The sequence below is a fragment of the Cydia fagiglandana genome, chromosome 13 (genome assembly GCF_963556715.1).
Source record: "Cydia fagiglandana chromosome 13, ilCydFagi1.1, whole genome shotgun sequence".
In the NCBI taxonomy this organism is placed as follows: Eukaryota; Metazoa; Arthropoda; class Insecta; order Lepidoptera; family Tortricidae; genus Cydia; species Cydia fagiglandana.
This window is the reverse complement of record NC_085944.1, coordinates 16,750,397-16,778,175: the sequence shown is the minus strand read 5'-3', so window position 1 is coordinate 16,778,175 and position 27,779 is coordinate 16,750,397. Positions and strand designations below refer to the sequence as shown.

Below are 27,779 nucleotides of genomic sequence, written 5' to 3'. Positions count from 1 at the left end.
TTTTTGTGGGATATTTAATTTTATCTCAATAGCCTACTATAAGTATGAGTGAGATCTACAAAATACGACCTTATTATATTGCAAATAAGTTTCAATTTCGAACGGGCTTTCCAACCAATGGACTAGGCATCTCAAAAATTTGAAAAATTCAAATTAAGAATTCCGTTCTTGACTGTCGTTGTGTTTTGTTTTTCCACAATAGGACACATAGAGTTAGTAAGGCGTATAGAGATAATAAAGTTATTTAATATTTATGAACAGCTTTGGCCTCATGTATAGATTTTATTGAGAGTATCTGATTCGTCGAAACAATATCACAATATTCCTTTTCATTAAGTACCATTACATTTCTGTATTAATTGTATAATTATAATATCTATTCATTATATTCAGTACTTATGTATATTTTTGAACGGATCGGTGAGCAACAAGATTCAGGGCTATAACCGCGAAAATAGAAGTTCACAAATTGCGAGCATTTTTCTCTGTCATTCTAATTACGCCTTCATTGGAGTAAAAGAGAAAGATCCCCGCAAATTGCGAATTTCGGTTTTCGCGGTAGCCCCTCAGTCCTGTTACGAGAAAATAATTTTGGAAGACATTAATAGTATATGACAGTTAAATATCACAGTTTTTAGAAACAAAGGTAAAATTGACGAAATATTTAAAGTAATCCGATCTTGTTTTTTAGCAGTTCTAAATAATATTAAAGTCTATATATATGGCATAGAACTAGAAACAAAATCAAATAAAAAATAATAATGAGTTCTAAATTCAAATTGAAGGAGTATACATTTAAGGTATTATAGGCCAAGCGCGCACCACGATATTAATTTTTGCGACACGATTTTAGAATCGCGCTGTAATATATCGCAGAAAATTCACTGCGCGCACTGCGATGAAAAAGTCGACGATTTGTTCATTCTCAACAGGGATTTCGTACCAGTCGCTTGTCATGAAACGTGTCTTTAATATGCGATTGCTGTATGACTTTGAGCATTTATAACACAAAGGTGATCCCCGTCTATTTCCATAATTAAATGGTCAACATCTAGCGTCTCATTTTGAGACTCCATTGGAGATGCAGGTGCCGAGATGTTGGGGTTTGGAGAGCGAAATGCCGACTGAGGTCCGGCCGGGGTGCGATTTTATTATCATAGTGCGCGCGGGGCCATACAACTCCGCATGCTGCAATTCACTTTGCGACAATCGCGTCGCGAACAATCGCGGAAAAATGTGACAAATCACAATTTTAAAATAGCTGCGATTTTTTTGTCGCATATGCGCGCACTAACATATAAACACATACGTTGCATTTCTGCGACAAAATTATCGCAGGACAAAAAATCGTGGTGCGCGCTTGGCCTTACTCTAAATTATTATAATACATCAAGCATTCAAATATCAAATATCAAATATCAAATATCAACATTTATTCAGCAAATAGGCCACAAGGGCACTTTTACACGTCAACATTGAATTTACATAAAAGCAAAAATAATAACATCAACAATTTTATAAATTAAAACTAACAATTCAATCTAACGTATTACAATTACTAAGAGATGTATATGGTCTCTTAATGTCGAATTACATACAAAATACAGATAAAAAAACACACACAAAAAATCTATAATATTTAGAGGTGTAAATGTCTCTAGGTGTCAGAACTATAAGATTATATAGTTTATCAAGTTATCCTTAGAGATGTATAGGGTCTCCAAGAGTCAATATCCTGTATAATTAATACATTCATTAAAAGAAAAGAAACATACGAGAACAGAATGAGGCGTCTCACTGTAATTAATTAATAAAAGTTACTAAGTATAATAGCTCGTGTTAGCTTAACAGACCAGTCTCCACAAACAGCACCCGTTCACGAGTATGACGCGTATCTCAGCCATCGCCTCCCTCAACCTTCATTCGGGAAAGTGGCGACCCGATCAACAACGCCACCGTAAGCAAAGACTTTTAAGCGAGCATGACATGTTCAAGCTACCGGCCTATATTAATATTAAAATAGTAATAACATGTAGCTGTTAGACACGGCATTTTGTGCTCATATGTTACATAAAAAGACAGTAATATAGCTTCACATAATTACTAGCCTAAGTTGACTTAGAGATGTAAAGGTCTCTAAGTGTCAGAAACATTAAAAATATAGGTAAGTATGTACAATCAAAAATAAAAATCAAATAAATAAATATGTACTTAGGGATGTATAAGGTCTCCAAGTGTCCAAAACTAAAATTAAATTAAACAATATAATCAAGCGAGAACATCATTGTCTCATGTGTCAATTCTACTGGACACTAGCATATTTAATTCAGTGTAAAAAAAAAAAACAATATTTATTTAATTCTTATTATACTAATGAAACCAATCAAGCTACCGGCTTAAAAGCATTCGCGAGATGCTCGACTTCGGTATTCAAACACAAAGCAATAGTACAGTACAATACAGTACAATAGTACATTTAGATACTTATACTATTGTTCTGTGTTTAAGTACTAACATCCTGGACGCTTCGGGCCTTCGGCCCTACGCGGAGCTCGGCCTTCGGCTTTCGCATTTAGACACTTGTACTATTGTTCTGTGTTAAAGCACTGACATCCTGGACGCTTCGGGCCTTCGGGCTACGCGGAGGTCGGCCTTTGGCCTTCACATTTAGACACTTGTACTATTGCTCTGTGCTAAAGCGATGACATTTTGCTAAAGCTCGGCCTTCGGCCTTCGCACTTAGACACTTTGTACTATTGTTCTGTGTGTGTAGTTGAATACGGTATCCTAAAAACAGGCAAACAACCTCTGTAAAATGTAACGATGCGAGCGGTACGGCTACCATCAGTTTGGCATTGACATAAACGCTACCGTGGGCGTGAACGTAATTTACTTTCTATGCATCTCGCTCGTACTGATATATTAGTGCGAAAGAGATATACCTATAGGAAGTAAATTACATTCACGATATCGTTTATGTCAATGCCAAACTGATGGTAGCCGTACGGAACACTAAATGCCTCGAGCTATCTCGGACTTGGCCAAATTATTTAATTAGGTATCTATTAGAAATATTTGGAATTGTTTACAGTACATATAGTTCCAAACTAATGTCTTTTACTTTTTTCCTTGCACCACTTTTTTGTCTCCATTTGGCCCTAAATATGGTTAACTTGTAAAGAATGCCTTTAGGCATTAAGTCCACCATCTGTACATTTACTTTTCTGTGCAATATGTTTAAATAAATAAATAAATAATTCCGTCATACTTAAGTCCATTTTCAGAATCACGCGATGTTCGGAAATATGTATTCGAAATCACCTAAATACGAAGTATGCTCGGATTTCGGACCGTAGTACGGGAACTACGCGAGTAACGGGACCCTAGTAACGAATATTCGGGTATATTCTCGTATTCCAGTCTCGGTTCAGGAATAACATTTGCGAGTGCAGCAATTCCGGTACTGCACCGAACCTTTATCTGCATTTAATTTAATAGCTATTCTGGCTACTTCACTTGAACGTGACTTGCTTTTTAGGCTACGTGACCCTTTATTTTAGTCTAAGACAGCCAATGGTTTTGATGGTTGACATGAATTATCACGTCAACCATCAAAACCATCAATTATGACATAAAATAATTTAATAATGAACGCGGAGATTCATATATGAATAATCACAAAAAAACGAATGGCATTATTCATAAGTCTAACATGCCCATTGATAATCGTTTTAGTCATTATGAGATTTGTGTTTGTTACAAAGGGACAAATTTTAACAAAAGTTTTATGAATAAGGGGTTATTTACCTACTGTTTGTCTTTGTTAAACAAATATGTTGACATAAGATTATAATAAAAACTACTTAGGTAATTGCGATTAAAGTTTACAAAAAGGGCAAAAGGTTCATTTCACGAAAAAGTAATACAAGTCACGATTTCATTGGGTTTTCTTTATTAATTACTTTAATTAAATAGGTATAAAAACTGAGCGTCAATATATCAAAAGATAAAATACCACTTAATCTAAAGATAATACTTAAACCACCATTAATAAAATAAACACGCAACAAAATGTTAACACGCATTATTTTTATATTGTTATGTTAATTAGTGTTGCTTAAGACTACAGTTTTTCGAGTATCTGCTTTAACACTCGACTCAGTTTTTCAGACCCTTGGAAAGAAGGCTCAAGCCTTTTTAAGTTGCTCTTAATAAAGATTCGGGACTGAGAACTCAGATTTTTAGGCCCTGCATGAGCCTTTCAAATTTAGACTCATAAGACTCGAGTTGCTACCAACTCTATATTTGGCATAGTCGTTTTTACTTTTTGTGTTGACAAGCCCAGGTAAACACAATAAGCATCTCATTTCTTGGGTGGTTCGAAAACCGGGACTAGATTGTATGGTAATTTCAGACTCCGTTGTGTAAGTGGTGGTCTCGAGAAGCCACCGCGCAAGCAATCCTGCTAACTATAGGGTACATTGAGATTGAAGCTCTAGGCCAGATTTCATTATGATAGTAAGATTAAAGTTATTGTGAAAACCAGAGAATAGGTACCGTAAAACCACCCGAACTGTAGTCGATAAGTATTATTATTGGAGTGTTATGGGCCTTTGAATGCCGCATCGACCAAGCATTGATCTATTGTGGCGGCCTTTTAAAGTTCATTACTAATGCCCGTTGCATCCAGACGATTACAGATTCTTTGGGCCGTAATATTGGGTTGCAATACGTGCCGCCATAATATGTAGGAACTTCTTTTTAACATTTAGTGGTACAGTATTCGGTAATTAGCTCGAATATCTTCGTTCAGGCGCATGTATTATTCAAATGTCGTTGTTCTATGGGTTAGGGTTTTTTTTTTATTATTTATTGCAAAGTAAAACTAATAAGATTTCGGATGATATCTGTCATTCAAAACAACACAAATACAATAGGTACAGATAAAAAAGTCAAATATGTAGATATTGAAGACGTTTCTACCTCCAAGTGATTGATTTCCATCATAGATTGCTCACAGTACAATTACTTTCAGATCTAGATTTATCTAAACTAGAAGGTGAAAGGCATTACGCAAGTACTTGTGTAATAACTATACATAAGTGGGATGGGAAGATCTTTTATGATCGTGACTCGAGTGGAATAGAACGTAAAACAAACAAAAAGTTTGAAACACATCCATTTAATATACCTAAGTTATTTTCTCACAGATGTCCGGCTGTTACCATTCACATAAGGATGTGTTCCGATATATTTGGCCACATTGACCGTGACTATTAATTTGACGCTGGCTGTTCCCGGTCGGATAATCGATCTAACTTTTTCTGTGCAAGAAAGTTTTTTACACCTAAATAATCGTCGTCGTAAAGCAATTGATAAATTTCTTTTTATACCAGAGACTTATTAGATTCGTTTACTGACTGGTGTAGATACGGTTCTTAAGATGTTTATCCTTGTATCTTTATTTTTTGATTTCTGACTACTTAGCATTCCTTTTTGAACATTTTGACGTGTTGATTTCTTTCGTTTTCTTCCTTTTATCCTGTCCCTTTGACGTTTTACGGGAAATGTTTTTGTATTGTAAATAATCTTGCTCAACATCATTAAATTTCTACTAAAAGACGATTTTTCTAAGGATGCTAAGAAGCCGTATTTTGTTTTCATAGAAACATTTTTCGCTAAGTCTTATAGTTTTGTTCCAGTTTTTTTCTTCAATTTGGAAAAATATTACACCATAGAACTACGACATATTACTCCAATGTCACGCCTGTACGAAGATACCAAGTCATGTGGGATAGCTGGGTAAAGTGGGATAGCTTTAGTCACTTTTAGGTAGTTGAAAAAATGAGTCAAATGTTGTAAAAAGTACACTGCAGTCAGCCGCGATTATATATTTTTGGGGATTACATATTTTCTTTTGACTAATGTTAACCCTTGGGTCCCCGATTGGTTAATCTTGACGGTATTCTAGTTAATTTTTGGCCATAGATAGGAGCTTTATGACTATAGTTGAGTGGTTTTACGATACTACATTCGTAAACTAATATAGCTTTTAAGCACCATTAAGGACTTAAGGGCTAAAAAACCTCACCTTTTATTTATTCAGCGCAGAGTTTGTTGAAAACTGAAACAACAAGAAAAATAAAATTAGTAGGATAATTTAATCGTAACATTCAAGCTAAGAGCTACTTAACACTAACATTAAATCGCAAACAGAGTTCATTAACTGTAAAAATAAATCTACAGAATAACAATCCATCAAAATTACTTTCAGTGAAAAGTATTTGTAGCGACTTTAATATCGTTAAACATTAAGTTGCTCGTGATTATAATCTTTTTAAGTTTAAGTGATTTCTTTGTTAAATAGCCCGTATCTGGAATATTAATACGATTGTCGGTAAATAATGAATTAAAATAGATTACAATAAAATTTATAAGCGTACAAAACATTAGATCGATTAGATCGTCTCGTTTTATACTAAGCAAGGGCACATATGGCTCAGGAATAAAAATATTTAATCACTTGCCTGAATACATTAAGGCCCAAGAGGGGATCAGATTTAAAAACCAGCTCAAGAAATGGCTGTTCACAAAAAGTTTCTATAATTTAAATGAATATTGTATGTACATAGACAATTAATAGTTATGATATGATGTTATGTCATTGTTTATTTGTTTTTTTTTGCATGCATTAGGTTAGTTTATAATTGTACGCCCGAAATGGGCAAGCTGATGGACTTCTGTAATATTTATAAGACATATGTACCAACACAGCTTTGACAATAAAGAAATCTTATCTTATCATAAGGAGCCATTAACCCTACCTATTTAAGATTATTATTTAGGCAATAAATACTTAATATCGTAATAGTACATTTCGATGCTAGTGCGGAAGGTATGTCATTACCTCACGAGTACCGAGATATCTTGCCACGAGCCGCAGGCGAGTGGCAAGACTCGGGACGAGTGAAGAATGACATTTCCGCACGTGTATCGAACGACGTTTTTTAATACAGTTGCGAAAAATTAAGAAAAACATTGTTAATTGTACACTAAACAAAAGTGGTAACAGTGACAGCTCGGTTAGACGTCGTCTTTAAGTATATTATATCTATGGGCGTTTGGCAGCTATTCCGTTCCATTCAGTCAACTTATTAAGAACGGAATTTTCAATATTGAATATTAAAAAACAAACGTGTTATAATGATGAAGAGGTAAGTAATTAAATATGAAATATGTAATATTTTTCGTATTCTTACATTAACGGTAGGTTTTTATGCTGATTACGACGTTTAAAGGAAACTAATATTAACACTCATCAATAAGTAGTCGTGAATTGGAACAAGTATAAATTTAAAAAAATTGGAAAAGTAAAAAGCACTAGTTCGAGATAACCAACTTTCCGCACGTTAAACAGCTACGTAAAGTAGCACTTTTTGAGCAACTGTATTAAAATAGTACATTTCGATGCTAGTGCGGAAGGTATGTCATTACTTCACGAGTACCGAGATATCTTGCCACGAGCCGCAGGCGAGTGGCAAGACTCGGGACGAGTGAAGAATGACATTTCCGCACGTGTATCGAACGACGTTTTTTAATACAGTTGCGAAAAAATAAGAAAAACATTGTTAATCGTACACTAAACAAAAGTGGTAACAGTGACAGCTCGGTTAGACGTCGTCTTTAAGTATATTATATCTATGGGCGTTTGGCAGCTATTCCGTTCCATTCAGTCAACTTATTAAGAACGGAATTTTCAATATTGAATATTAAAAAACAAACGTGTTATAATGATGAAGAGGTAAGTAATTAAATATGAAATATGTAATATTTTTCGTATTCTTACATTAACGGTAGGTTTTTATGCTGATTACGACGTTTAAAGGAAACGTCATCAATAAGTAGTCGTGAATTGGAACAAGTATAAATTTAAAAAAATTGGAAAAGTAAAAAGCACTAGTTCGAGATAACCAACTTTCCGCACGTTAAACAGCTACGTAAAGTAGCACTTTTTGAGCAACTGTATTAAAAAATATATTACGATCATTTCTAACCCCAAAAACGATCACCCATTCTAAAAAAGAATTAAGTAAGTATTTTTTATAGGCGAGCAAAGTTTGGCCCAAAGTTACCCATGTATATAATTACAGCAGCCATATAAACCTTTAGTTCATAGCGGCAACATGTTTGCCATCATACTTAAAACAAAAACGCGTCTCTACTATGAGTATTACGGTTCAAAATCGGATGGCTAGAAAGGAATGTCAAATAGTTAAAAGGTTAAACTTACTTTTAACATGGTTCATTACATTACATGTGCAAAAGCAATCTCGAACATAATTTGAAAACGCTCTCAAAGCGATCAAACAAAAACAGCAGAAACTAACAAGAAAATATTGTTTCAATCGAGTTCTAACTGGAAGCACAGGCTAGTAAATAGTGAAGACTGATAACTCGCAGACAACGCCGATAGAATCGTCAGATAATTAAAATATCATAGGATATTCTTACCTTCTAAAATTGGAATAGGCAGTCTGATGTTATAGCCACAATAAGTCCTGTTAAAGTTTTTATTGCCGCCAGACGAGTACGAGTATATTTACTTATTGTATAATTAAGTACTATGAGAGTCTATGAGAAAGTTTATTTATTTTTAGTCAGTAAACTGTCGGCAGTAGAAATACGCCTAATGGCTCCTCTACACGATGGGCCAACGCCGGCCACTCCAAGGGACGCAGCCATGCGGTAGAGTGAGATAGCAATATCACTTTCTCCCTCTAACGCATAAATGCGTCCCTTGGAGCGGCCGGCGTTGGCCCATCATGTAGAGGAGCCATAAAACGCTCTTATTACCAATAGTTGTGTTTCATTGCTCCCTTGTGATGATAAAGGTCTGGCAATTCAAGTTTTATACATGACAAATGACGAGGTGTGTAAGGGCATGCGCTGTTCTATGGAGATTGTCAGTTTTCTATATTTACTAGTCTCTGCTGCAGCTATTAAATTTTGCTTGCACAAGATTAAAATCGTATTCGATGTTAACATTGAATGTTTTTGTTCATGAATATTGAATTTAGACAACGAACACCGAAATCTAGTTATTTTGATTTCGGTGTTCGTTCGAGCTATTATAAAATAGGAAGGGTGTAATAACTAAAACATATTTCACGTCCCGTTTTCCCATCCTTATGGTAACATTCCATTTCTAACCGCAGCTGCACTACCGGTACTGAACGCGTCGCTGTCATTGTCAATTTCCATAGTAAAACTGACAGTATTGCAGCTGCGGTTAGAAATGGAATGTTACCCTTAGCCAAAGCAAAGGGCAACTCAAAATCCCCGACTGTTTAATTAGCATCCGCTCTGATAGCGGCAGCTAGTCAAAACGTTCCGAATTTTAATTACACACACAGAGACCGTATCAAAACAAACTCCAGAGGAAATACCTCAGATTGAAAGTTAATTAGACCCACTTCCCAGCTTCCCACTGAAGTAGAGATGGAATATTCACGGGAATATTGGGTAATTTTAACAGTGTTACTTTTCTCTCAGTGTGATTTTTGACCGAAGTTAAGCAACTTCGGGCGGGGTCAGTACTTGGATGGGTGACCGTTTTTTTTTGCCTTTTTTTGCCTTTATGGTATGTACGGAACCCTTCGTGCGCGAGTCCGACTCGCACTTGGCCGCTTTTATGATACTTACCTATACGAGGCAAATGGCTCGGATCCTGGAGGGCTTGGTCGCTTTTTCTTTAGTAGGTATATGACATATATACCTACTACATACTGTTTTCAATTTATATATAGTACTGTGATTATTTAAAAACACAAATCAAAATATTGAATTTAAAATTTTGATTTTGATTTATATTCATAATTGCACTAATAACATTGCTTATAGGTACGCGTGTACGTTTTTCCATTCTAGAGATACAATACAACAAATCCAAAACAAGGACTACGATTCTCGTGTATTTAAATTTTAATTTAATATTTATCGTTGTTACTGCGATAACAGAAACACAACTACTCATAATAACTTTCAACTAACTACATTTCATAGGTTTATGGCTTATTATTATGTGTTTTGTGATGACCATTTCCTATTAAGAGCCCTTCAACGTGCACACTAGCGCCACTGCTAAATAATCGTGATTATTTAAATTTCACGAAAGATATTTAAAAAAGGAGGCCGCTACGGACTGTATTGTGTATTTAAGTACCTTTTGAATACATCAAACTAGTTATATTGCTGGATTCGTCAATCTAGGAACAGGAACTCAAAACAAAAACGGCCGTTTTTACTTTGGACGCATAGATTGACAAATCCAGCAACATAAAAACCCCTATTCTGTACTGTTTGGAATTTGGCCATTTGAAGATACCTAACGAACCTAACTTACCTGTGTAAAATGTGGTGATATAAAAACCGGGCATTTTGCGTTCTAGACCGTTTGCGATGTAGACTAATTGCGATTTAGGCAAAACAACACACTAGTCATTTTGCGTTCTAGACCATCTGCGGATAACCAGTAGGAAAATACCCTATTCAGGGAATATCCCGTACCCACAGTTTCCTCGCGGCACACCACTACACAATGGGTACGAGAAATTAATAGCAGATGAAATTTGACGGAACAAAGGAAATTTCACGATTGCGACAATTACGGTCGAAGGGCAACTGAGTGAATTTAGAGACCTTATTCTATAATAAATATTCAATTGATTATGCAGAGGAATGACTGAGAAGGTCTTGATATTTAATTCGGACATGACTATTTTGTTTTAAGTAGGTAATTGGATCTAAACTTTGCTCTTTTGTTTCTAGCCACTCAGTCACGTTATTATTTGTATTATTGTATCTGTTTTAATAATAATTTAAACAAATTCTAATACTATTGTATTGTATGTCTTTCTAGCTATGGATTCTATTTTACGCGAGAAAAATCCAAAAACTAAATTTCATCTCATACAAAATGCTCCAATCCGACAATTTCTTTGGAGACAAGCAACAAGAAAACAGAAATAATTTTGACCCAATTACCTAGTTTTATTAATAGTCACATGACCAATCCGCCAAAAACCCGCTCCCATACAATCGAATTAATGCTCTCATCTCATAACATAACGACATAAAAGTAAATCACCGAGGCAAATAAATATTACTTTCCCAGATCGGTAACTCGTAAAAGTCTGTGTACCTATACAAACTAACGTCAGCCAGTGAAAACATGACCGGTAGACCCGACATAAGGAATAGTACACACTAGAGATGCAACGGATAGTTGTTTGGCCGGATACCGGATATGGGATATTCGGCCTATTCATCGACCGAATATCCGGTATCCGGCCGCCGAATATTCGGCCGGCGAAATCATACCTACATTTCAGTTTTTCAGGTGCGCATTGTGCAGGCTTTGATCTGTTTCGTAGTGAAAGTTCGCGTGGACTCATTTCTAGGTTCGAAATGAGTGCGCGTGGAATACTGGAATGTTTAAAATGTTTTAAAATAATAAACGAGTACGATTATGATTATGACCGTGACGGTTTCTTAAATCCAATTTGTGGACTCCAAAATCAAGCTAAATTACTATCCGGTATCCGGCCGGGTAGTAGGTCACTATACGGCCGGATATTAGAAAGAGGGCCGGATAGGCCGGATACCGGATAGTAACCGGATATCCGGTGCATCTCTAGTACACACACACTGCGGTGTGGTGCCGTATTTCACGAAAACGTGGTACACTCATCTGCAATACGGCGCGATTCGGGAAATTATTTAGAGATTCACTAGATATGAAATTGTAAAAATATGTGACGTTCCACGGCAAAAGGTACCATTGCCCCGGCTGAATATTGGAGCGGCATTAATAATAGCGTAAGCGCATTTTGAGAGGCAAAACGTCGAACGTGCTTCGCTGTAGGCCCTCTGTTCAATGTTCATAGTACAAAGCTACCTCGTGTGTATTCCACGCTTAAACGTACTTACAACGAAAGCGAGTATCCACTAACTACCGGGGATCGAATGACCTGCGGCGAGGCTACTGCGATCTAGTACGATAGAACATTGAACGGATAGAACTGTTTTTATAGCGATAGCGATAGCGGTACAACTTGAAATTCGGGAATCAGCTGCAAATGGTGTTAAAGGTATGAAAATCGGCACGATTAATCTTTAGGCCATTTGAATCAATTTGACCCGTAGCACCAAAAAAAAATAACAAACGAAAAGGAGTTATGACGTCATCTTTTTTTTGTATGGAAAAATAAAAAAAATGTTCAGAAACCTATCGTGTGTGGTATTAAATAAAAGGGCATTTTGAGCCGGTTCTAAAAATATATCACATTATTATATTTCCGTCACATGCATTCAATTAAAATAAAAATAACTTTCAAAACATACCAAGTTTGGGCTCCTCCAGATACGAAACCGTTGAATTATTTTTTTCAAAATATACCTCAAGTAATACCCAATATCCTCATATCTAACCCCAAGAAATTAATTTCGAAAATATTTAGTTTAAGTATTATTTTTTTTTTTTTATTACAAATTGTGATCTATCAATCTATCAATGAAATGGCCTCCTAGCCTAGTCAATAGTGACCCCGCCTATGAAGCAGGCAGTCCCAGGTCCGAATCCTGGTAAGGGCATTTATATGTGTGTTCATCATCATCATCACACAAATAAATGCCCTTACCAGGGCTTGTATATATTTGTATATGGCCATTTATTTGTGTGATGATGATGATGAACACACAAATAAATGCCCTTACCAGGATTCGAACCTGGGACCTCTTGCTTCATAGGCAGGGTCACTATCGACTAGGCTAGGAGGCCGTTTCATTGATGGATTGATAGATTACAATTTGTAATAATAAACATTTAAAAAATAATCCCAGCAGGACCCGGGTATGTCCTTAAACTACGTCCAGGACCCGGATATGTCCTGAAACTACGTCCAAGACCACCGGTGGACGGGCAGCAGCGTCCCTCAAATTCGGTGTACTCGACTGCGATCGCCAACCCGCCTGCCAAGCGTGGCGATTATGGCATTCACCCCCCATCATGCAGAGCACAATCAAACCACGGCCCCGAGGTTCCGGCGACCCCCGGTGCTCTGGCTATGGTAGCGGTCAGGGCATTAGCGGGGTCAGGGGTGCTAAGAATCTCCGGCAAAGATCCGGCTACCCACCCCGACGAAGACTGGCCCTGGTAACACACAACATACGCACTATGAGGACTGACGAAAAGATCTGCGAGCTGGAAGAGGAACTGAGCAGGTTACACTGGGATATTGTAGGGTTATGCGAAGTCCGTAGAGAGGGGGAGGACACGACAACCCTGAAGTCTGGTAACTTGCTCTACCACCGGGAGGGCGACCAACAGTCCCAAGGTGGTGTCGGGTTTCTCGTTCACAAGTCCCTCATAAACAACATAATAACCATCGACAGTGTGTCGAGCAGGGTCGTATACCTAATACTCAGAATATCCAAAAGATATTCGCTGAAGGTCATTCAGGTATACGCACCGACCTCGTCACACTCCGATGATGAAGTAGAGGCTATGTATGAGGACGTAAGTAGGGCCATACATACTTCTAAAACCTACTTTACTGTTGTTATGGGGGACTTCAACGCAAAGTTGGGCAAGAGAAGCGGTGATGAGTTGAGAGTGGGGCAATTTGGGTATGGGCAACGGAACCCTAGGGGTCAGAGGCTGGCCGACTTTCTGGAGAGAGAGGAACTCTTCGTGATGAACTCTTTCTTCCAGAAGCCGCCTCACAGGAAATGGACCTGGATGAGTCCTGACCTGACGGTTCCACGAGAAACGAGATAGACTTCATCATGACCGACAAGAAACGGATATTCAGCGATGTCTCTGTGATCAACAGGGTAAAGACCGGTAGTGATCACCGAATCGTAAGAGGCTCACTGAATATCAATATTAAACTTGAAAGGTCCAGCCTGATGAAGTCTACGCTCCGACCTACTCGAGCCCATGTTCAAAACCCCGAAAGCTTTCAACTCGAGCTCTCTAACCGCTTTGCTTGCCTAGAGAACTTGGCTTCAGTGGACGAAATCAACGACGGGCTAGTGGAAACTGTCCACACAGTAGGGTCTAAGTTTTTTAGACCCCGCCGTAAAGATAGACCTCAGAAATTGACCGAGCAAACCTTAAACCTCATGGCTGAACGACGCTCGCTAAAGTTGCAGTCTCCCGATGACGCGAAGTCATATAGGCAACTCAATAGACGTATATCTAAGTCCTTGCGACATGATCTGCGTCTCTTTAATACTAACCGTATTAAAGAGACTATTGAGCGAAACCAAGGCTCCAAAGTGTTCGCAAAGGACAAGTCTATTGGGCAAAGCCAGCTGACGAAGCTGAAACGGGAAGATGGCAGCATAGCGTCGAGCAAAGCGGAGGTTTTAGGCGAGATCGAGAGGTTCTATGGACAGTTATACACTTCGATCGCAAAGCCCGTCGACAGCTTGGTAGGAGATCCAAGAGCCAAGCTGTCCCGACATTATACCGAAGATATCCCGGACATCAGTCTGTACGAGATTAGGATGGCCCTGAAGCAGCTTAAGAACAACAAGGCGCCGGGCAAAGACGGAATCACTTCAGAGCTTCTGAGAGCGGGTGGAACACCGGTACTTAAAGTCCTCCAGAAGCTCTTTAATTCCGTCTTGTGCGAGGGCAAAACGCTGAAACATGGAATAGAGGCGAGGTGGTGCTGTTTTTCAAAAAAGGTGCATGATAACAGCCTATTGAAGAACTACAGACCCATCACGCTTCTGAGCCATGTCTATAAGCTGTTTTCAAGGGTCATCACGAACCGTCTCGAACACAGACTTGATGACTTCCAGCCTCCCGAACAAGCCGGGTTTCGAAAAGGCTATAGTACCATAGACCACATCCATACAATACAAGCAAGCAAGGAAGCAAAGTTATACAGAAAACCGAAGAGTATAACTTACCATTATGCTTAGCGTTTGTGGACTATGAGAAAGCCTTCGATTCGGTGGAAACATGGGCGGTGCTTGAGTCTCTTCAGCGATGCCATATTGACTATCGGTACATCGAAGTGTTGAAGTATTTGTATAGTAACGCCACCATGTCGGTCCGAGTACAGGAGCAGAGCACGAAGGCGATTCCATTGCAAAGAGGCGTAAGGCATAGACATACCTCAGTGCCTCAAGACGAAAGTCTTTAATCAATGTGTGTTACCAGCGATGACTTACGGCTCCGAAACGTGGTCTTTCACTATCGGCCTCATCTCAAAATTCAAAGTCGCTCAACGAGCTATGGAGAGGGCTATGCTCGGAGTTTCTCTGCGTGATCGAATCAGAAATGAGGAGATCCGTAGACGAACTAAAGTCACCGACATAGCTCACCGGATTAGCAAGCTGAAGTGGCAATGGGCAGGCCACATTGCGCGCAGAGAAGATGGCCGATGGGGTCGAAAAGTGCTCGAGTGGAGACCACGGACTAGCAAACGCAGCGTAGGACGTCCACCCACAAGATGGACGGACGACCTTGTTAAAGCCGCCGGAAGACGCTGGATGCACTGGCTTCCAACCGGTACGAATGGAGGTCCAAGGGGGAGGCCTATGTTCAGCAGTGGACGTCTTATGGCTGAGATGATGATGATGATGATGAAAAAATAATACTAAAACTAAATATTTTCGAAATTAATTTCTTGGGGTTAAATATGAGGATATTGGGTATTACTTGAGGTATATTTTGCAAAAAATAATTCAACGGTTTCGTATCTGGAGGAGCCCAAACTTGGTATGTTTTGAAAATTATTTTTTTAATACAGTTGCTCAAAAAGTGCTACTTTACGTAGCTGTTTAGCGTGCGGAAAGTTGGTTATCTCGAACTAGTGCTTTTTACTTTTCCAATTTTTTTAAATTTATACTTGTTCCAATTCACGACTACTTATTGATGAGTGTTAATATTAGTTTCCTTTAAACGTCGTAATCAGCATAAAAACCTACCGTTAATGTCATCATCATCATCATCAGGCTATATTAGTCCACTGCTGGACATAGCCCTCCCCTAAAGAGCGCCATAGCGCCCTGTCTTCAGCTTGCCGCATCCAGCATCTGCCTGCAGTCTTTCGCAGATCGTCATCCCACCTGGCCGAAGGGCGTCCTACACTACGTTTGCCGAGTCGCGGTCTCCACTCAAGAACACGTTTCCCCCAGCGGTTGTCGGTTCTTCGTGCGATATGGCCAGCCCACTGCCACTTCAGCTTGCTAATTCTTTGAGCTATGTCGATAACTTTGGTTCTCTGTCGAATGTATTCGTTACGAATCTTATCCTTCAGAGAAACTCCGAGCATAGCTCTCTCCATAGCTCGCTGAGCGACTTTGAACTGGTGGACCAACCCTACCGTGAGTGTCCATGTCTCGGCTCCGTAGGTCATGACGGGTAGGACGCACTGATTGAAAACTTTTGTTTTCAAGCATTGCGGTATGGATGACGAGAAGACTCGGCGTAGTTTCCCAAACGCTGCCCAGCCCAGCTGGATCCTCCTCTTGGCCTCCTTCTCGAAATTGTTTTTACCTAACTGTAGAATCTGCCCGAGGTAAGTATATTCCGAAACGATTTCGAGAAGGTGGCCATTTACGACTATCGGTATTGGATCAATGTGGCCATTGATCATGACTTTAGTTTTATCCAAATTCATGCCAAGACCGATGCGTCGCGAGGCCGCAGCTAGGCTGTCCAGCATCCGGTTCAGCTCCTCTAGCGACTCCGCCACTATGACTATGTCATCTGCGAATCGTAGGTGTGAGATGTAGTCGCCGTTTATGTTAATGCCCTTACCTTTCCAGTCCAGCGTCTTAAACATATCTTCCAACGCGCTTGTGAACAGTTTCGGGGATATAACATCCCCCTGTCTCACCCCTCTGCGCAATTGGATAGGTTTAGACTGCTGACCCTGTACTTGGACACTCATGGTGGCGGCTTCGTAGAGACATCTCAACACCTCGATATAACGATAGTCTATTTGGCATCGCTGTAAGGATTCCAGAACAGCCCAGGTCTCGACAGAGTCAAAGGCCTTCTCACAGTCCACAAAGGCTAGACACAGGGGCTGATTATATTCTTCGCACTTTTGTATAATCTGCCTCACTGTGTGAATGTGGTCTATGGTGCCATATCCTCCGCGAACCGTTAATGTAAGAATACGAAAAATATTACATATTTCATATTTAATTACTTACCTCTTCATCATTATAACACGTTTATTTTTTAATATTCAATATTGAAAATTCCGTTCTTAATAAGTTGACTGAATGGAACGGAATAGCTGCCAAACGCCCATAGATATAATATATTTAAAGACGACGTCTAACCGAGCTCACTGTTACCACTTTTGTTTAGTGTACGATTAACAATGTTTTTCTTATTTTTTCGCAACTGTATTAAAAAACGTCGTTCGATACACGTGCGGAAATGTCATTCTTCACTCGTCCCGAGTCTTGCCACTCGCCTGCGGCTCGTGGCAAGATATCTCGGTACTCGTGAAGTAATGACATACCTTCCGCACTAGCATCGAAATGTACTATTATTTCAATTGAATGCAAGTGACGGAAATATAATAATGTGATATATTTTTAGAACCGGCTCAAAACGCCCTTTCATTTAATTCCATACACGATAGGTTTCGGAACAATTTTTTTTATTTTTCCATACAAAAAAAGATGACGTCATAACTAGAGGGCGGAGTACCGGTGGCAAATTTCACACAAAAGGTATGGAGTCGTTTTTATAATTATTATTTTAGGCTTGAATAATAAAATTATTCATTTACCTAATGTACTTAGTATGGTACCTACTCGTAAATTGGAAGTAAGTACTTAACACTATGCACTAAAATTCCGATAGAAGAAAGTTTTCTGGTAATAGATATAGTTAGGACTATTTTAAGCCTCCAAGGAAGTGAAACCGTGCGAAATAAACTCAAATTGGTTCTAGATAGAAACCCAGATGCTGACGAATTGAGGAATTTGATTACAATGGAAAATTATAAACAAGTCCTTAAACATGCAACCATGACATCGGTAGATGTAGAGCGATCGTTTTCCCCTCTTAAATGGATCTTCAATAAATTAAGAAACCGATTCACTCCGAAAAACCAGGAACATGTAGCCATAGTCCAGTCATTTTATAACATGGATACGCACTTAAGTGTAGATTGTGAGGAGGACCTCGAACACATAATTCCAGTCCTCAATTGTAATTGAATGGTCTTGAAAATGATATATCGTTTGGCAGGTATAACTTCTTAGTCTAGTATTTAGTACCTAATGATAATGTTTTGATAAGAAAACATATTATTATGTATTATAGATATTAACAACATATTACATTATATTTGTATGCTCGTAAGATAATTTCTATAAGTTCCTAAAAATTATTATGCAAAATTAATCATTTATTCGTTATTTATTTAATCATAAGAATACTTAGGCGACTCCATACATTTAGTGTGAAATTTGCCACCGGTACTCCGCCCTCTAGTCATAACTCCTTTCCGTTTGTTTTTATTTTTTGGTGCTACGGGTCAAATTGATTCAAATGGCCTAAAGATTAATCGTGCCGATTTTCATACCTATAACACCATTTGCAGCTGATTTGGGTCAACCGCTATTACTATTATTAAATCTTTAATCGTCTTTATTATGTTCAAAGACCACCATGACCATGATGATGATGACGAAGATGGATGAGAGTTTAAACATTTTTGCTATACGATCAAAAACTATCAAGAAAAGAAAAACTGGTCTCCCACCTTAAAGGCCGGCAATAATAAATAATGTTTTAATGTTTATTTGGGCACAAACGGTACAATAATGCTTACAGATATTAATATTATTCAATACATGAACCAGTGAAGTTGCCACAATAGTTATTTGTTTTACAAGGGGGAAAAGTTGTTGTTTAACCGCTCGTGCTAATATTGATATCCGAGCAAGCGAAAGATTCCAAAATTGAACCGTGAGCGTAGCGAAAAATGGAATCTTGAGCGTTGCGAGGGTTTCAAAGCACGAGGGTTAAACAAAATTTGCCCCCGAGTGAAACACAAAATTTTTCACCACATCAACCCGAAGCAAATATTAAATGTAAAAAATATCAAACAAAATCAAACCAAATAAAATCCAAATGAATGTTATTAAATATTTATCATCCAAAATCATCATTTAAAAGTCAATTCTACCAGCAAACATAAGAAAACAACACAAAATTTGCATTTGATTACTTTGCCTCACATGTGAATAAAATGCAACTTTGCTATCAGTTTTTGAAGTGCAAAGTAAGCCTTTCCGAGCTGGTGTGGTGAAAATAAATAAGCCTCTCTGGTGTTGCAGGTGTCCATGGACGACGGCGATTGCTTTCTATCAGGTGTTCCGTCTACTAGTTTCCCTCCTCATTAAAACGACATATATCGATAATACATTCAATGAGCCGCTGCTCATGCTGCTATGAGAAACTGTTGGGCACGGCAGTGTGTAATTTTATAAAATATATCTGTGAGGTCAAAGCCTTAACCTGTTTCAAAGCTGTTTCTTTATCCAGAACGAGTATAAATTACTTTCTAATGATAACCGCTTGACCACAACACCATATAAATGAAGCGATTCAAATGTAGACTTACTAAGATTCATTAAAAAAAAATACAGTTCCATGTTTACCTCATTTACAGCCTCTTTCTGACATAGCTGTGATTAGAGCAGCTTTTTAATGCTTTTTGTGTTTTTGTATAAAATGACAAGTAGTATATTTTGAAAATATTTTTTTTTGTTTTAGTTAAATGATAAAATAATATTTTGAAATAGGAGAATAAGTAATAAAATCACTCAAAAAAAAATTGTCAATGTATTTTTGGGTCACCCCGAATGCGGGTTAAATATCGCAGTTCACTCCATCAATTCCTTAGCCAGTCCGTCTGCAATCAAATCACAAGTACCTGCAGACAGGGCAGCCATCACCCGCTCCGGGCTTTATTTGATCAAGCCCGGGCATTCCCGACACTTTATACCGGAGCACACGTACAACATAGCCAGCAGCGTATGTTACATATACTCTGGCACAGCCACTTTGTTAACTCACATTTATACGTCGACGGGTCTTTTTTTTTGACCCAATAGTTTTTGGTGAGGGTCAATCGGCCCTCGCTAGGAGTACGGGCGGCCGATTGCCTTTAAGTTTGTATTATTTATTAAATGATTTTAAATTATCTATTATGTATTTAGTATACCTTAAAAAAGAGTTGAGGGCTTCTTCTTTTTCCGTAAGTTTGTTTATATTCAGTGGGTCTATGTTGTACTTGGTGGCCTTGGTGCATATGGTATCGTGGATCGTTCTTGCGTAAAGGAACCTTGGGCAAGTTTTTCGCGAATTTATTACATTTATTTACCGACCTTTCGACACTAGGTTTCACTGGTCGTGGTCGCGGCTAACGGATGTCCCAGCAAAATATCAAAACAGAGATTTGTGCAACTACCCGACGAAAAGTGTATGAAAAAGTTAGGTTAAGTTTAAGTTAAGTTAGTAGCTAAGTGTAAGTGTTAAAAGTTGCGATAGACCCGTCTACAAATGTGAGTTAACATGTTTTCAAATCGCGAAAGTTATAAATATTTCACAGCCACCTTGTCAGTAGAAAAAGGCGAAAAATTTAAAAAAATTTGGCGCGAAGGGATGATATCTCATAAAAAATTTGAATGTCGCGCCTATTTCTACAGACAAGTTGTAGTGTCTGAAAAAAAGTAATCGAGACAGAACACAATTTCAATATTTCCGTGCATGTACAAGAAAAGTTCATTTATTTAATACCTACTGAGTAAACCAAGGCATTTCATCTAAATAATAATACATATAACAAGTCAAACATTTTACATTTCCAATAAAACAAAATTTTCAAAACAACTCCTAAAATAAAAGTACGATTCGGAAAAATCAAATCTCAAGAAAGTCGCTATCAACGGTAAGATCTTCTTTAAAAAATAAGTCGTTATCAATGAAAAGTTCTGAAAGAAACGTCGAAAACTTCTTAATCGGCTTCCCGAATGCCTTTGACAAAAATATCTTCTTTCAAACGTCTGATGCTACTGCGTAATTAAGTAGCTTTTAACTAGGGATGGGTCGAATATGGAGTTAGCCGAATACGAATATTTGGCCAAATAATTAATGTCATTAACTTGCTAGCGGGATTAAGTTTCATTATTTTACTTGTTTTTTTTTTCGACGCTTCAGCCAGGTTGTAGCCATGGTCACGGAAGACTGACATATTGCCTCATCATATTCATATCGACTGATATATTGGGCGACGATGACCGCTTCCCATCAGGCGGCTCGTCTGCTCGTTTGCTGACCAATATACAATTACATAAAAAAAAAAATTGGCAAACAGCACTAAACTACCCTAACTATTTATTATCTGTACAAAACACGAAACTTTAAAGTGTTATTTTCGGCCAAATGATCGGTTTAGATCTTACCGAAACGAATATTCGGCTGAATTATTCGGTTCATCTATGTTCGGTTCAACCATTTGGAAACGTTTAAATTACTTTAGCATTTAAAGATTTTTAGGCAGTTCCCTACTAGAAACAAAGAGATCAACATGCAACGGACTCGCAAGTAATTTTTTAACACTCCAGATAAAACATCCTACGGATAGCGCATGTCTCGTCAATACTCATCATGTGTTTTAATGGCAACGGGATAACGTAGGTAAACCATGGAAAATACTTGAAAAATTGTGGACATTTTAGTTATAATAAATATTTGCCGAACATTAGGTAATTATTAATTATTAGGTCTATGGGGTCCCAGCGCACATAGGTTTTTTGCAGAAATCGCAAAGCATCTAGTTGACTTAACTGGTGACCGAAGAGCTGGCGGCTTCCTCGCACAACGTAGCATTGCAAACAACGAAGAAATGCCGCCAGCATCCTTGGTACAATGCCTCAAGAGCCTATTTTAGCTTTAAGCTAGTTATTCATTTAGTTTAGTTTACTTCTGTATATAGTTATTATGTAAATAAAGAAATTTCTTCTAAAAAAAAGTAATTACCGAATATTCGGCCCATCTCTACTTTAAACTGTCTTACTCAGCCTTAAGTGGCTTACACAGCATATTTCTGATTAAAATCTTATGAAATGTATCTCATCAGCGACGTGGATTCGCTTTGATGTTTAATTTGCATGTTTAAAAAGTAAGATGTTACTAATTAAAGTAGCACAGTAAAGATACTTCATTAAAGATACAAAATTTAATGCCGAGTACTCGAGCGCGGTCAAGCGAAATGTAATTAGGGCAATTGCCCGGTCAACACAAAAATAGTGTTTTTCCCGTAGTTTTCCCGGCGTTGTATTTACAAAACACTCAGATGTGGTACTGTAATGCAGTCGGCATTAAATACATAGAAACAGCCAAAGTGATACCGCCAGTAAATAATATAAGTCTCACAGGCCAATTCGAAGGTACGCTGATATCACAATGACTTCTAACTGATTTCTTTATATAAGACATTTGTTGTATCAACACAATTTAGTGTATATTTACGCTGGCCGCAATTTGACGGCTTTTTAACACTTAATTAAGGATTTATGATCTGTGTAAAAAAAAATACTTTTTGTCTCAATTTTAGAGACAATATCAAATCCGTAATTCCATCCGCAAAATTAGGCATTTCAATTGTCTTCTACTCGTGTCTAATAAAAAATGCTAAACAATGGACCATTCATATTTCAAAATTAGTATCCGCTATAGTACTTCCATGCCATTAATTTGCTAAAATATTAACGTGATTCAGAATACATTTCAAATTCGCCGCTGAACTAGGATGTGAAATAACAAAACATGCTAATGTACGCAATAAATCGATTGAAAGTGTCTCCGGATGCTAATACCTAATTTAAATCACGAATGCACGCATGCATAATAAAAGTACATTAACACTACGCTCTGCCCGCGACTTCGGTCGAGTAGAAATGACCCTCCCGTAAATATTTCCGTACTGTATGTTACACATCTTACCAATAACCAAAGAAACAAACATGATCTACAAAGTAATAGTTTATATTTAAAAGACTATGGAAGCCTTACGTGGAATATGAGCATGTTGTCATCGAGAATATTCTCGGAAATTATCGGAGACTGAAGACAATTTCGCCTTTAGAGTATTTTTTTTTATTTACTCGTAATGCATGTTAATTATAAGATGTAATAATATTTTTAAAAGATGTGTCCCGTCGAGTTTGTTGCCGGTCCCATATTGGGATACCCTCCTCCAATTGAGGGGGGATTTAAATCTTCTCGAGGCAGAAGTGTAGGGTTGGAGCCGATATAGTTTAATTTGACGTTCATAAGCGCATTGTAATATGCCTTCTTGAATAAACTATTTTTTATCTTTTATCTTTGTCTTTAGTCATTTTTTCGATTTGAATGCATGACGGATGTCTATCAATTACTTAATTAAAAACATTAGAATAACATCTCTGTAACTCATGGCCAACAATAAATAGGTATTTTGATTAAAAGTTTTACATCTGCAATTTTTTTGCAAACTTCTCTCGTCCATGAGAATGTTCTCGAGAGAGTGCGGAAATTCTCAAAAGAAGGAATTCTCTAGAGCGAGAATGTTCTCACCGGCACAATACTTATCTTACCCAAAGGAGTGATTTTAGACATAAAATAAATCTACTTTTTGTAGAAGGTAAAGTACCTAACCTACCCATATGTACAGCGGGGAACCCTATTTTTCAGGCATGGCAAATACTCCACCGGCAAGAGCCAGCCTCTTAAAATTATGATGATGATGAAATAAATAGTATACGTGTGTGACTGATGAGTGTGCAGTCATCAATAAATTATATTTAATTGCTTTACATTATTGCGTCAATTGCCAGAGCCGGTTAAATTTTTATTGATCTACATAATTTTAATAAATTCAGCATAATATAATAGTAAAAATCTAGGACTATTAGATGCGAACTAGGCGAATGTGACTATATGCAAAGCGTTTACTTTTAGTTTTTTATTGACAGTCGGTTTTTATACCTACTACGAAAAAAATCTACTTTGAATGGCTTATTCGTGTTAAGTGCAAGTTACATTTGCTACTTGCACTAAACCCAAGTAGCAAAATAACTTGCAATTTGCAATAAACACTAAACTTATCAATGTGTAAATGAACACTAAGGCCCCAATGTGAAGGAAAGCTACACTTACCAATATTGACCATACATAATTTAAGAGACTTTCTTGTAACTAACTAATATGGCTCAGTGACCCAAAGATAAGACGGTCTTGGCCTCCGAAACGATAGCACGCCAGTTTTCCTGATCCTGCGCCTACCCAAGCTCAAAAACAATCTACAAGGAAGCTTTCTTGTAAGTCAGTTTAAAAAAAATACATACATAAACAACATTTTCCAAACATAAAGTACAACAAACCGCGTGATAGTGAATATACCTAATGATCAATTAGCAGAAGGTGCGACGGGTATTATTCAAATTAATCATAATCACTTTGCTAGTTAGCTCGTTAGACGCGATGTCGCCTTTGATTGTCTTTAGTATAATAATGGCCTAAGACACTAACTGCCCGATTCGAACTTTAAGAGCCAACAGGAGTGGTCATTTCTTCATACAAACGTACTCGACTGTTTCCTCCGTGGGTTTTGATGCTAGAACTAACTAAACTAACTAACTATTTTGGCTCAGCGATCCAAAGAGAGAATCTTGGCCTCCGAAACGAGAGCGTGCCACCTGTCCCGATCCTGCGCAACTTGATGCTAGAGCAATTATTTTTTCAATGCAGATTAATATTGTCAATATCTGTGTCGGACCGTTTTGCTTTTTTGATATTTTTGTTTTTTAAGGCGCTAGAGCCCTTCAAAAATGGCCAAAATGGCCTAATTGACTATGCCGCAATGAGAGGCGTAGTATTCAAAACTGATATCAATTAGCCAAAAAAGCAAAACGGTCCGACACAGATAATTTCATAATCATTTAGATTTCCAAGTTTGGTTAGGATTGGTTAAGTTTTGGAGGAGGAAACAGTCGAGTACGAAACCTCGATTTTTGAGATTTTTACGCGGGATTTTTCGCCTTGTCCTTATCGCACTAGTTTAAGAAGCCGCTTCCGTTAGCGAGGCGGGTATATTTACCTAAAATATTTAAAACTCAGCTCCTGTTTCGTCTTAAGATACGTCAAATACCGTCACTACTTTTCCTCGCACTGCTACTCAAAGTTAAATCACAGTTACTCTGTATGCATTCCATACATAATTATTAGAGTTAGACCAAGAAGAGTCTGCAGCGATTTGGATATTAGCGTGGGCACGCAGTGCAAGTATTATTTACACGTCATAAAGTAATTTAAGTAATACGAGTAAGTATAATATGTGTGTAGATAAAACAGTATATAACTGAGCATAATGAGGCATTTAACCCACACATATTTAACCATTATAGTTTCATGTGAGTCATAATCATAAAGCAATATTACCCATTTACCAGATGGCCATGATCAATCAAAACATCATCACTTTTCCCCAGTAAAACGTAAACAATCACGTTATGGGTTCCACCGACCTCTGACCCACGATCTCTTGCCGTACGGACCTTAAGGTCAAATAAAAGCACGTTTCTATATTTAGAAGTTGAAAACCTACATAACTATTAAAAGCGCGGATCAATAAATCGCTTTGCCCAAATAATTATATTCCTCTAAAACTGAATCAGTTCATTTAATGTTTAAACCTTTTTATTACTCGTAATTATTAATTAACAAGTTTTTTTTTATTATTAGGTCGACCTGTATGTAACTAACTTGTAATGGAATCTAAGGTAACTAATTTAACCATCTTCCAAGGATCGTAGCGTCATGAAAATTGGCAGCTGTATGTAGTTCTGATGACAATACAATAATATGGTACTGTCGAACTGATCTGATGATGGAGACAGGAGGTGGCCATAGGAACTCTGTGATGAAACAACGCAACCTAATTGTGTTAGGAGTTTTTAGAATTGTCTCGATGAGTATTAGTTGTCTGGCGTATGAAAAATGAAAAGTACAGTCAGCGATAAAAGCTTGTACCAAAAATGACATTTTTGCCAAAAACTTATTTAATAGTAAAATGCTCTCCAATCCAGTTCAAGTACCTACTAGCATTTTAACTGTCAAACCAATTAAAACAATTCAGTCTACAAAACCGCCAGACCGCGCTCCGGCACACTTTAATTACTAAAATTAATCATAACCATGCGAAAACCGCAACAATACGTCGGAATTATAAATTGAATGTCACGTTTTACGGGAAATAATTAAAGCCACACAATAATCAAAGAGCAATAGCAATAGACCAAGCAAACCGGTATAATACCGATTTGCTTGGTCGGCACCGGCGGTATTCAACCGGTACGGGTCCAGTTTGACAACGCCTTCAGGGTGCTGTTGCATCTGCCGCGCTTCTGCAGCGCGTCAAGCATTATCGCGGACGCGCAGTAACGGCCTGGCCACGACATGACAAAACCATATGATAGGTGGGAACGAAATGGTATGGTTGCCGCCTTAGCCGCAGCCAGTCCGTTAGTGTCTTACGAAGTATTTTAGTATAGAACTATAGACAAACGAATCGCCTGATGGTAAGAAACAAATTACCATTGCCCATGGACACCTGCAACATCTTCTTCTACCTAGCGTTATCCCGGCCTTTGCCAGGGTCCGCTTTCCTACTTGCTTTCCTCCACTTTGCGCGATCCTGGGCGTCGTCTCGTGTGAGCCCGTTCACGCTCATATCTGCTTTCACGACATCGAGCCATCGCTTTTTTGGTCTGCCGCGGGGTCGGGGGCCGTCAAGGGCTAGGTTAAGGCATATGTTTCCTACGTAGTCAGCTGGCCTGCGGCAAACGTGGCCGAACCACCGGAGGCGACATTCTTGGAGCTTCTCCGCTACGTCACGGACTGCGAGGCTGCCACGGATGTACTCGTTACGGATGCGGTCAGCGCGCGTAACGCCGCACATCCATCGCAGCATCTTCATTTCTGTAACGCGAAGCTCCTGAACATGCCTTCCAAGAACCGGCCACGTCTCGGCGCCATAAAGTAGGACTGGACGGATAATACACTTATACACTAGCCCTTTGAGTCTAAGCGGTATTCTGCGGTCGCAGATGACTCCTGTGACCTCCCGCCATTTAGACCAAGCCGCGCTGATTCGGGCTCGGATGTCGTGATCAATGATCCCGGACTCATGCAGTACTGATCCCAGGTACTTAAACTTGTCCGTTTTCACGGCAGGTTCGTTCCCTATGTTTATGGGAGTGGAATCCGTACTTCCGCAGGCCATGTATTCGGTCTTCGCGACATTTAGCTTCAGACCTCCGTTTTCTAGCGACCCCTTCCACTGGTTCACCTTTCGCTCCAATACCTGTGAGTTATTGTGCGTTGCGAGACACAGCGATCGGACCTTTCGTTCTCACCTATGATTTTCGCATTAGCCGAATGTCGTGGCCAGGCCGTAAAGGTCACGATACACTGGCCCACCTCACTGCCTTCGCGTTAAATCGTGAAGTTAACATTTAAGCCCAGTTCACACATTCGTTGACCGTTAGGTAGGAAGCGTCAGATCAAAGGTCGCGAGGTGAAAGCGAGAGCTTTCGCTAGACCCGTCTCCACTTCACGAGCAATGCTTAGCGAGCATTTATCACTAAAACCAGGAATAGCTACATGAACCAGACCGTCTATT

General features: G+C 38.4%; 1 protein-coding gene across 2 annotated transcripts in view; it reads right to left on the bottom strand.

Annotated features, from left to right (window-relative positions):
* LOC134670394 (putative polypeptide N-acetylgalactosaminyltransferase 9) overlaps window positions 1-27,779 on the bottom strand; it is a 280,035-nt gene that overhangs the window by 168,066 nt on the left and 84,190 nt on the right. For both annotated transcript variants that reach the window (XM_063528230.1, XM_063528231.1), the window contains exon 2: window positions 6,092-6,124. The gene's annotated coding sequence lies outside the window, so the exon portion shown is untranslated. The remainder of the gene's footprint in view (window positions 1-6,091; window positions 6,125-27,779) is intronic.